This window comes from Pistacia vera, unplaced genomic scaffold (assembly GCF_008641045.1).
Source record: "Pistacia vera cultivar Batoury unplaced genomic scaffold, PisVer_v2 Contig23, whole genome shotgun sequence".
Taxonomy (NCBI): Eukaryota; Viridiplantae; Streptophyta; class Magnoliopsida; order Sapindales; family Anacardiaceae; genus Pistacia; species Pistacia vera.
In genome coordinates, this window is record NW_022196035.1 from 861215 (window position 1) to 874160 (window position 12946).

A 12946-nucleotide genomic window follows, 5' to 3' on the forward strand; every position below is an offset into this window, starting at 1 on the left:
ATTTCATATTCTTATTACCCTTTACTTTTACTCTATTTTCTCTTTTCTACCTGTCTTATTGTTGCTATATTATCAATTCCTTGCTTAGTAAAAAAGAGAGAACAGAAAACTGTATTTTACATTTTCTTTTAAGTCTTATTTTATGTTTTGAAATCCGAAAACAAGAACAAACAATTAAGTTTCATCTGATTAGAATTTAATTATAATTCTTTGTTTTTTTATAATAATATATTAAAGAAATTTTAGTGTATTAAAAATATTAACATATAACTGAATTTAGAAAATTATTTTCAAGTAACAAAAAAAATAAATTATAATTAATTTAGCCATATTCTTTCAGTTCTTAAACACTGCGTCTATAATGTCTATCTTTCTCCATCCAAATGTTGGTTGCATAGAATCATTACTTGATACTGCTGCCAACCTTAGCTCACCCAACAAGAAATGGCGCTCAGCCTTTACTAAAATCTACTGTGTCAGAACTCTTCTGTCTCCACCCAAGAAAACTACCGCCAAAACAACTTCCCGCTGTCCCTCTTATACTGTTTTAAGTATTTATGCGGGTACATCCGATAATCAACTTGTTCAGGAGACCAATCCTGACCAATTTCGAAAGTTTGTGGAGACTAATGGCATAGCTACTGCTCTTCAAACGGATAATGATGGTGGAATTTGCTCCAGCCCAAGTGACGAAGATGTTGCAACCGAAAAAATCAATAATAAGGTTTCGCGCTCTCCGTCTTATACTGTTCTGAGTGTTTACAATGGTAAACTAGAGAATGATTTCTTCAAGATTGATCCCAAAAGCCTCACTAACCTAGTGAAAGAGAAAAATCTAGACCAACTTCAACAGTTAGATGGCATTCATGGTGTAGCTTTTGCTCTTAAAACAGACAGCGAAGGTGGAATCTGCAGCAGCGAGGAAGATATTGCTCGCCGACATGAAGCATTCGGTTCAAACACGTATAAGAAACCGCCATCGAAGAGCTTCTTCCATTTTGTCGTTGAAGCTTTTAAAGACCTTACCATATGGATTCTTTTAGGCTGTGCAGCACTTTCTCTTGCTTTTGGCATAAAACAACATGGTCCGAAGGAAGGTTGGTATGACGGCGGAAGCATTTTTGTAGCTGTCTTTCTTGTCATCGCTGTCTCAACTGTAAGTAATTACAGGCAAAATCGACAATTTGAGAAGTTATCAAAAGTCAGCAACAATATCCAAATTGAAGTCGTTAGAAATGGTCGACGCCAACAAATATCAATTTTTGAAATTGTTGTTGGAGATGTAATTTGCTTAAAAATTGGAGACCAAGTTCCTGCTGATGGATTGTTCCTTGATGGGCATTCCTTACAAGTTGACGAGTCAAGCATGACAGGGGAGAGTGATCATGTGGAGGTAAACAGCAGCCAGAATCCGTTCCTGTTTTCTGGCACCAAAGTGGTTGATGGGTATGCTCGTATGCTTGCAACATCAGTCGGCATGAACACAACATGGGGCCAATTGATGAGCCAAATCAGTCGTGACACCGCTGAACAGACACCTCTACAAGCTCGACTTAACAAGCTAACTTCATCGATAGGTATGGTTGGATTAACAGTTGCTTTCTTAGTTCTTGTAGTCTTGTTGGTTCGCTACTTCACAGGAAATACAACAGACAGCAATGGAAACCGAGAGTTTAATGGTAGCAAGACAAAGGTTGACGACATAATGAATGCTGTTGTGGCGATCGTGGCTGCTGCGGTAACTATTGTAGTTGTTGCTATCCCCGAAGGTCTGCCGTTGGCTGTTACACTTACTCTTGCGTATTCAATGAAGAGAATGATGGCTGATCAAGCTATGGTGAGAAAGCTTCCTGCCTGTGAGACAATGGGTTCTGCAACAGTCATTTGTACTGATAAAACTGGCACTCTCACTCTAAACCAGATGAAGGTGACAAGGTTTTGGCTTGGCCCAGAACTTATAGAAGAAGGTGCTGCTTCTTCAATATGTCGATGGGTCGTTGAATTGATCCAACAAGGGGTTGCTCTGAATACGACTGGTTGTGTTTACAGAGCAACTTCAGGAGCTCAATGTGAGTTCTCTGGCAGTCCCACAGAAAAAGCTATTCTCTATTGGGCTGTGCACGAATTTGACATGGATATGGAAGAAATGAAGCAGAGTTGTACTATTCTCCAAGTCGAAGCCTTCAATTCAGAAAAGAAAAGGAGTGGGGTTATGATGAGGAAGAAGACAGACAACACAATCCATGTGCACTGGAAAGGAGCAGCAGAGATGATTCTAGCTATGTGTTCAAGTTACTATGATGCTACTGGAAAATTGGAATTTCTGGATCATGGCGCAAGGGAGCAATTTGAGCAAATTATTCAAGATATGGCAGCTAACAGTCTTCGATGCATTGCTTTTGCGCATAAACAAGTGTCAGTGGAAAAGCATGAAGATGTAAAAGATCTAAAAAAGCTAAATGAAGACAGCTAGCTGTGCAAGATTGCCAGTATGCTGGAGTAAACATCAAAATGATAACTGGTGATAATGTTTTTACTGCAAAAGCCATAGCCATTGAATGTGGAATATTGACGCCAGATCAGGACATGTCCACTGCTGTGGTAGAAGGAGAGAAATTTAGAAACTACACACAGAAAGAGAGAATGGATAAAGTTGACAAAATATGTGTGATGGCAAGATCTTCTCCTTTCGATAAATTGCTCATGGTACAGTGCCTGAAACAGAAAGGTCATGTAGTTGCAGTCACTGGGGATGGCACAAACGATGCACCAGCTCTGAAGGAAGCAGATATAGGACTTTCTATGGGAATTCAAGGCACTGAAGTGGCCAAGGAGAGCTCAGATATTGTCATCATGGATGATAATTTTGGTTCAGTAGCCATAGTTTTGAGATGGGGAAGATGTGTCTATACCAATATCCAGAAATTCATTCAGTTCCAGCTTACGGTAAATGTTGCTGCTCTTGTGATAAACTTTGTGGCAGCAGTTTCTGCAGGTGAAGTACCTCTAACAGCAGTCCAATTGTTGTGGGTGAATTTGATCATGGATACATTAGGTGCCCTAGCTCTGGCTACAGAGCGGCCCACGGAGGAGCTCATGGATAAACCACCTGTGGGTCGTACCGAGCCGCTTATCACCAATGTTATGTGGAGAAATATTCTAGGTCAAGCTTTTTATCAGATAGCCATCCTGTTGACCTTACAGTTCAGAGGTGAATCAATTTTTGGTGTTAATGAGAAGGTGAAGGATACCTTGATCTTCAACACATTTGTCCTTTGCCAAGTCTTCAATGAATTCAACTCAAGGAAGCTTGAAAAGAAAAATGTCTTTCAAGGGATACATAAGAACAGATTGTTTTTGGGAATTATTGGGATAACCATTGTTCTTCAAGTGTTGATGGTGGAATTTCTAAAGAAGTTTGCAGATACAGAGAGGCTAAACTGGGGCCAATGGGGTGCATGTATTGGTATTGCTGCTGCCTCTTGGCCGATTGGTTGGGTACTCAAGTGGATACCTGTGCCAAGCAAATCAATTTTCAGCTATCTCAAATGGAAGAAGTAGAGATCCAAACTCCAGATAGTCAAATTTTATTACCTGTAACTCGAAACATTGAATATATTATCTTTTGGACTTGTATAATGAATTAAATTTTGTTTTCCTTTTAATTTTTCTTTTCTGGGTGTTCTGATCTTAGTTTAATGTAAGTAAAGTAGCAAATAGTAGAGATTGGTTGCCTTCTATCTGTTCTTTGGGTATAAAATCAAGCAGAGTGGAAAGAAAAGCGAATAAATTGTTAACTTGCTCCCCATGCGGCATTAGCATACAACAGTTTGCCAATAAATATAAAACTCCATTTGCCACATTTCAACTCACAGATACAAGGCTACTATCCAATTCTCGGTTGAATATATCTGTCATATTCTATCACAGAACCAAGAATAAAAAAAGTTAAAAAAGATTCAGCTATTCTAATATCTACCTGTGAAGTTATTCTGCTTTTCAAAATTTCAACCAAATTTCTTTTTTGCGTTCTATCCTTAAATTGCAAAAGCAACACTAACCCTCTGTGCAGCTAGATTAAGATCTGATCACTTTAAAAAAACTGAACAGAGAGGATGATGGGCATTATGTCCATCTTTTTACATGTTAACAACATTTCCACTAAATTGAGTGCTACTGATTTTTCCGAAAATTCAAACGCTTGCAGGCTTGTGCTCGGGAATTATTTCAGATTCTAAAGCCATGTGACCAAAAGATTTAACAGAAACTGAGCAACAAGAAGAAACACATAACATTGAACAAATTCTACTATCAAAGCAAATAAGAAGTTGTTGTGATAGACCCAACCCCACGGATAAAATTAACGGCAAGAAAAAAACAGGAAAAAATAATAACACACATAATACACACAATAATTTACGTGGTTTGGCTTTTTAACTAACGTCTACACGCAAAGATAAAAGAAGAATTTCACAAACAAAATGGAGTATGCAACATTTGGTGAAACTCTCAATCCCAAATCCCAATATCTCTCACACTCTAATTTCTCTAACTCAAGCTCTCCGTCTCTAGTGTTTGTATTGCTTGAGAATGTGTCTATAGTGAAGGGAAGCCATTTCATGTCAAAATTTACGGGACAAAATAAGGGATTTGCAAAGAATTGCAGTCGCCATCTTAGCTTGAGAATATTGACTTTATTTGAGAGACATGACGCTAAAATTTTGCTTCCAATTAAGTGGCATTAAATGTCTCCATAGAAGTCCAATTTCAAGTTTGAACATGCGTGAATGTGAGAAAAAAAAATGTTCATAGTATTTATATGCTATAGACCAAAACCATGACAACTCACCTTTGCATTATTTAAGCCACTTTTTCTACAGAAGTGGATACAGTTAAACAACAAAACCAACCAACATATGTTCTATGACTTTGATACATACTAATTCATTTGATTGTCCGGAAGCAGCTCGACTAGACAAGAAAAAACAAGAAGGGTCCTTTTACAACAAGTCTAGCCAATCAAATCTCACTAGTATGGCTATAAAATATCAGTTTCTTATGTATATTCTACAGATATAATCTTGAATTCACCATCAATCAAGCAGTGGTAACATAATATTTTAGCGCGCTCATGGCATGCAGTTATATGTGATATAATTAGTAATAACATCTCCAACCCATTGCACCAATTTGGTGCAAATTTTGGTGTAAAATATTATTACATCTCCAATCCACGACACCAAATATTACACCAAAAAAAATATTTCTTAAGATATTCTTTAGAATATTCTTTTTTTCTTTTATTGTAATAATCAACCATTAATTTATTTCACTTATTATTTTTGTATATATTAATTAAATATTGGAATGATATTTTTATAAAATAATAATTATTTTGAAAATTATACTAATTTAATAAAATTAAGCATTTATTTAATCAAATAAACATTACATTTAATATAGAAAAACATTACATCTAATATAAAATGATTAAAAAAAAAAAACAACAACGGCCAGTACTGCTCTTCAACGGATAATGATGGTGGAATTTGCTCCAGCCCAAGTGACGAAGATGTTGCAACCGAAAAAATCATAATTAGGTTTCGCGCTCTCCGTCTTATACTGTTCTGGTGTACAATGGTAAACTAGAGAATGATTTCTTCCAGATTGTCCCAAGCCCCCCTAACCTAGTGAAGAGGAATCTAGACACTTCACAGTTAGATGGCATTCATGGTGTAGCTTTTGCTCTACACGGCGAAGGTGGAATCTGCAGCAGCGAGGAAGATATTGTCGCCGACATGAAGATACGGTTAAACACCGATAAGAAACCGCCATCGAAGGCTTCTTTCCATTTGTCGTTGAAGTTTTAAAGACCTTACCATATGGATTCTTTTAGGCTGTGCAGCACTTCTCCTGCTTTTGGCATAAAAGAACATGGTCCGAAGGAAGGTTGGTTTGACGGTGGAAGCATATTTTGGTATTCGTGCTGTCTGCTGTTTCTAACTGTAAGTAATTACAGGCACAAATCGACAATTTGAAGAGTTATCAAAAGTCAGCAACATATCCAAATGAAGTCGGTAGAATGGTCGTCGCCAACAAATATCAATTTTGAAATTGTTGTTGGAGATGTATTGCTTAAATTGGGCACAAGTTCCTGCTGACTGATTGTTCCTTGATGGGCATTCCTTACCAGTTACGGTCAAGCCTGACAGGGGGAGTGTCATGTGGAGGTAAACAGCAGCCAGATCCGTTCTGTTTTCTGGCACCAAAGTGGTTGATGGGTATGCTCGTAGCTTGCAACATCAGTGGGCATGAACACACATGGGGCGAAATGATGAGCCAATCCGTCGTGACACCGGTGCAGAACCTCTACAAGCTCGACTATCAAGCTAACTTTCCGATAGGTCTGGTTGGATAAAACGTTGCTTCTTAGTTCTTGTGCTTGTTGGTTCGCTCTCACAGGAATACACAGCAGCATGGACCGAGAGTTTAATGGTGCAGCAGACAAGGTTGACGACATGAATGCTGTTGTGGCGTCGTGGCTGCTGCGGTAACATTATAGTTGTGCTATCCGACGGGTCGCCCCTGGCGTTACACTACTCTTGCGTATTCAATGAAGAGATTGGTGAATCAGCAATGGTGTGGAAAGCTTGCCTGTGGACAATGGGTTCTGCAAAAGTCATTGTCTGATAAAACTGGCACTCTCACTCTAAACCAGATGAAGGTGACAAGGTTTTGGCTTGGCCGAAACTTATAGAAGAAGTGCCGCTCTTCTATCAAGCAGGGTCGTTGAATTGACTAACCAAGGGGTTGCTCTGATACGAGACTGTGTGTGTTTACAGAGCAACTTCAGGAGCTCAATGTAGGTTCTCTGGCACACCCACAAGAAAGCTATTCTTACGGGCAGTGCACGGATTTGACATGGAGAATGGAATGAAGAGAGTTGACTATTCTCCAAGTCGAACCTTCAATTCAGAAAGAAGGAGTGGGGTTTGATAAGGAAGAAGACAGACAACACAATCCATGTGCACTGGGGAGCAGCCGAGATGATTCATATGTGTTCAAGTTACTATGATGCTAATGGAATTGGAATTTCTGGATCATGGCGCAAGGGAGCAATTTGAGCAAATTATTCAAGATATGGCAGCTACAGTCTCGATGCATTGCCTTGCGCATCAAATGTCAGTGGAAAAGCATATGAGATCTAAAAGATCTAAAAAGCTAGATGAAGACAGCTTGAGTCTAATAGGATTAGTGGGTATTAAGGACCCATGTCGTGAAGGGTAGGAAAGCTGTGCAAGATTGCCAGTATGCTGGAGTAACATCAAAATGATAACTGGTGATAATGTTTTTACTGCAAAAGCCTAGCCATTGAATGTGGAATATTGACGCCAAATCCGGACATGTCCTGCGTGGTAGAGGAGGAGAATTTAGAACTACACACGAAGAGAGTGGAGAAAGTTGACACAAATGTGTGTGCAAGATCTTCTCCTTTCGATAAATTGCTCATGGTACAGTGCCTGAAACGAAAGGTCATGTGTTGCAGTCACCGGGGATGGCACAAACGATGCACCAGCTCTGAGGACGAGATATAGGACTTCTATGGGAATTCAAGGCACTGAAGTGGCCAAGGAGAGCTCAGATATTGTCATCATGGATGATAATTTTGGTCAGTGCCACAGTTTTGAGATGGGGAAGATGTGTCTATACAATATCCGAAATTCATTCGTTCCAGCTTACGGTAAATGTTGCTGCTCTTGTGATAAACTTTGTGGCAGCAGTTTCTGCAGGTGAGAGACACCTCAACAGAGTCCAATTGTTAGGACATTTAATAGTTATGTTTTGTTAATTTCAACGAAAATAACAAAATGATTGATTTTTTTTAAGTGAATTTAGTTCTTAAATTCTAAATTTTTAAAATTTGTAAAAACTGAAAAAAAAAAAGAAAGACGAAAACTAATTATTTTAAGGAACTTGAAAATATAAAAAAAAATCGGAAATTAAAAATTAAAAGCTAAAAGAAAATTTAGAAATTAGAAAACTAAAAATAAAATAAAGAGTAATAGCTTTTTTTTTTTAAAGTTATTTTATTTATTATTTTTTATTGATTTTTAATTTTAATTTTGATAGTTCATAATTTTCATTATTTATTTTGTAAAAGACAACAATTCGAATACTTTTTCAGATTTTTATTTTTTATATTTATAATGTAAAAATAATAATTTGAACTTGTTTAATTCCATCTTTACCCTTATACAAAATTAAATATAACTCGTAAGTAAATAATTGTATTTTGTCCCTTAATTAAAAGATTTATAACTTATGTCTCCCCATTGAAAAGTTTGAAAACTCGATACTCTAATTCATGAATCCCATAAAAAGAATACATAGGATTTCTCCATATAAGATATTAACTATTGCAAGAGTTGTCTGCAATTCAATAGATTTAAAAAGGAAGTAACTGGGAAATTCACTTAAAGCTATATCTTACCTGAAAAGTAATTGAATATTTAAAGCTACTCAATGAGTCGATTCTTGATTCATCCTTAGCCTTGGTGACACAGTTACACCGTTGGACGAGACTTTTCTATACGCGCTTGCGCCGACCGCCGCCGACTGTTGGCTATATAAATATGATTGAAGCTCTAAGGCTTTCCAATTGATCCTACTAATATCCCACTATTTCTTAAAAACCCAAAGATTATTCTAAGTCTCATTCTCATTACGTACTCTTTTTGAGCAACCACCACAACCACAAGGTATTCTTACTAGTTATTTCCTCTATTTTGCTAACTGCAATATCATTAAACATATATATTGCTACTCTATAAATAAACTTCATATTCTTATTACCCTTTATTTCTACTCTATTTCTCTTTTCTACCTGTCTTATTGTTGCTATATTATCAATTCCTTGCTTAGTAAAAAGAGAAAGAACAGAAAACTGTATTTTACATTTTCTTTTCAGTCTTATTTTATGTTTTGAAATCCGAAAACGAGAACAAACAATTAAGTTTCATCTGATTAGAATTTAATTATAATTCTTGTTTTTTTTTTAAATAATATATTAAAGAAATTTTAGTCTATTAAAAATATTAACATATAACTGAATTTAGAAAATTATTTTCAAGCAACAAAAAAAAACAAAAAAAAAATTATAATTAATTTAGCCATATTCTTTCAGTTCTTAAACACCGAGTCTATCATGTCTATCTATCTCCATCCAAATGTTGGTTGCATAGAATCATTACTTGATACTGCTGCCAGCCTTAGCTCACCCAACAAGAAATGGCGCTCAGCCTTTACTAAAATCTACTGTGTCAGAACTCTTCTGTCTCCACTCAATAAAACTACCGCCAAAACAACTTCCCGCTGTCCCTCTTATACTGTTTTAAGTATTTATGCGGGTACATCCGATGATCAACTTGTTCAGGAGACCAATCCTGACCAATTTCGAAAGTTTGTGGATAGCGTAATGTGCTAGCTACTGCTCTTCAACAATAATGATGGTGGAATTTGCCTCCAGCCAAGTGACGAAGATGTTGCAACCGAAAAATCAATAATAAGGTTTCGCGCTCTCCTGTCTTATACTGTTCTGAGTGTTTACATGGTAAACTAGAGAATGATTTCTTCAAGATTGATCCCAAAACCTCACTAACCTAGTGAAAGAGAAAATCTAGACCACTTCAACAGTTAGATGGCATTCATGGTGTAGCTTTGCTCTTAAACAACAGCGAAGGTGGAATCTGCAGCAGCGAGGAAGAATTGCTCGCCGACATGACATACGGTTCAAACACGTAAAAAACCGCCATCGAAGAGCTTCTTCCATTTTGTCGTTGAAGTCTTTAAAGACCTTACCATATGGATTCTTTTAGCTGTGCAGCACTTTCTCTTGCTTTTGGCATAAAAGAACATGGTCCGAAGGAAGGTTGGTATGACGGTGGAAGCATTTTGTAGCTGTCTTTCTGTCATCGCTGTCTCAACTGTAAGTAATTACAGGCAAAATCGACAATTTGAAGAGTTATCAAAAGTCAGCAACAATATCCAAATTGAAGTCGTTAGAAATGGTCGTCGCCAACAAATATCAATTTTGAAATTGTTGTTGGAGATGTAATGTGCTTAAAAATTGGAGACCAAGTTCCTGCTGATGGATGTGTTCCTTGATGGGCATTCCTTACAAGTTGACGAGTCAAGCATGACAGGGGAGAGTGATCATGTGGAGGTAAACAGCAGCCAGAATCCGTTCCTGTTTCTGGCACCAAAGTGGTTGATGGGTATGCTCGTATGCTTGCAACATCAGTGGGCATGAACACAACATGGCGAAATGATGAGCCAAATCAGTCGTGACACCGGTGAACAGACACCTCTACAAGCTCGACTTACAAGCTAACTTCATCGATAGGTCTGGTTGGATTAACAGTTGCTTTCTTAGTTCTTGTAGTCTTGTTGGTTCGCTACTTCACAGGAAATACCAACAGCGCAATGGAAACCGAGATTTAATGGTAGCAAGACAAATTGACGACATAATGAATGCGTGTTGTGCGATCGTGGCTAGCTGCGGTAACTATTGTAGTTGTTGCTATCCCGAAGGTTCTGCCGTGGCTGTTACACTTACTCTTGCGTATTCAATGAAGAAATGATGGCTGATCAAGCAATGGTGAGAAAGCTTCTTGCCTGTGAGACATGGTTCTGCCACAGTCATTGTGACTGATAAACTGGCACTCTCACTCTAAACGATGAAGGTACAAGTTTTGGCTTGGCCCAGAACTTTAGAAGAAGGTGCCGCTTCTTCAATATGTCGATGGGTCGTTGAATGGATCCAACAAGGGGTTGCTCTATCCGACTGGTTGTGTTTACAGAGCAACTTCAGGAGCTCAATGAGTTCTCTGGCAGTCCCACAGAAAAAGCTATTCTCTATTGGGCAGTGCACGAATTTGACATGGATATGGAAGAAATGAAGCAGAGTTGTACTATTCTCCAAGTCGAAGCCTTCAATTCAGAAAGAAAAGGAGTGGGGTTATGATAAGGAAGAAGACAGACAACACATCCATTCTGCACTGGAAGGAGCAGCAGAGATGTTCTAGCTATGTGTTCAAGTTACTATGATGCTACTGGAAATTAATTTCTGGATCATGGCGCAAGGAGCAATTTGAGCAAATTATTCAAGATAGGGCAGCTAACATTCTTCGATGCATTGCTTTGCGCATAAACAAATGTCGTGGAAAACATAAGATCTAAAGATCTAAAAAGCTAGATGAAGACGTTAGTCTAATAGGATTAGTGGGTTATTAAGGACCCATGTCGTGAAGGGGTAGAGAAAGCTGTGCAAGATTGCCAGTATGCTGGAGTAAACATCAAAATGATAACTGGTGTGAATGTTTTTACTGCAAAAGCCATAGCCATTGAATGTGGAATTGACGCCCAAATCAGGACATGTCCCACTGCTGTGGTAGAAGGAGAGAAATTTAGAAACTACACACGAAAGAGAATGGAGAAAGTTGACAAAATATGTGTGATGGCAAGATCTTTCCTTTCGATAAATTGCTCATGGTACAGTGCCTGAAACAGAAGGTCATGTAGTTGCAGTCACCGGGGATGGCACAAACGATGCACCAGCTCTGAAGGAAGCAGATATAGACTTTCTATGGGATATCTAAGGCACTGAAGTGGCCAGAGAGCTCAGATATTGTCATCATGGATGATAATTTTGGTTCAGTAGCCACGGTTTTGAGATGGGGAAGATTTGTCTATACCAATATCCAGAAATCATTCAGTTCCAGCTTACGGTAAATGTTGCTGCTCTTGTGATAAACTTTGTGGCAGCAGTTTCTGCAGGTGAAGTACCTCTAACAGCAGTCCATTGTTGTGGGTGAATTTGATCATGGACACATTAGGTGCCCTAGCTCTGGCTACAGAGCGGCCCACGGAGAGCTCATGATAAACACCTGTGGTCGTACCGAGCCGCTTATCACCAATGTATGTGGAGAAATATTCTAGGTCAAGCTTTTTATCAAATAGCCATCCTGTTGACCTTACAGTTCAGGGTGAATCAATTTTTGGTTTAATGAGAGGTGAAGGATACCTTGATCTTCAACACATTTGTCCTTTGCCAAGTCTTCAATGAATTCACGCCAAGGAAGCTTGAAAAGAAAATGTCTTTCAGGGATACATAAGAAAACAGATTGTTTTTGGGAATTATTGGGATAACCATTGTCTTCAATGTTGAGGGTGGAATTCTAAGAAGTTTGCAGATACAGAGAGGCTACTGGGGCCAATGGGTGGCATGTATTGGTATTGCTGCTGCCTCTTGGCCGATTGGTTGGGTACTCAGTGGATACCTGTGCCAAGCAAATCAATTTTCAGCTATCTCAAATGGAAAGTAGAGATCCAAACTCCAGATAGTCAAATTTTATTACCTGTAACTCGAAACATTAATATATTCTTTTGGACTTGTATAATAATTAAATTTTGTTTTCCTTTTAATTTTTCTTTTCTGGGTGTTCTGATCTTAGTTTAATGTAGTAAAGTAGCAAATAGTAGAGATTGGTTGCCTTCTATCTGTTCTTTGGGTATAAAATCAAGAGCAAGTGGAAAGAAGCGAATAATGTTACTTGCTCCCCATGCGGCATTAGCATACAACAGTTTGCCAATAAATATAAACTCCATTGCCACATTTCAACTCACAGATACAAGGCTACTATCCAATTCTCGGTTGAATATATCTGTCATATTCTATCACAGAACCAAGAATAAAAGTTAAAAAGATCAGCTATTCTAATATCTACCTGTGAAGTTATTCTGCTTTTCAAAATTTCAACCAAATTTCTTTTTTGCGTTCTATCCTTAAATTGCAAAAGCAACACTACCCTCTGTGCAGCTAGATTAGATCTGATCACTTTAAAAAAACTGAACAGAAGGATGATGGCATTATGCCATCTTTTTACAT

The 12946-nt window shown here is 38.0% G+C and overlaps 2 pseudogenes; both read left to right on the forward strand.

The window, feature by feature from the left end:
• Positions 1-361: 361 nt before the first annotated feature.
• On the forward strand, positions 362-3796 carry LOC116131106 (annotated as a pseudogene).
• A 2086-nt stretch (positions 3797-5882) lies between these two features.
• On the forward strand, positions 5883-12530 carry LOC116131173 (annotated as a pseudogene).
• The last annotated feature ends 416 nt before the right edge of the window (positions 12531-12946 follow it).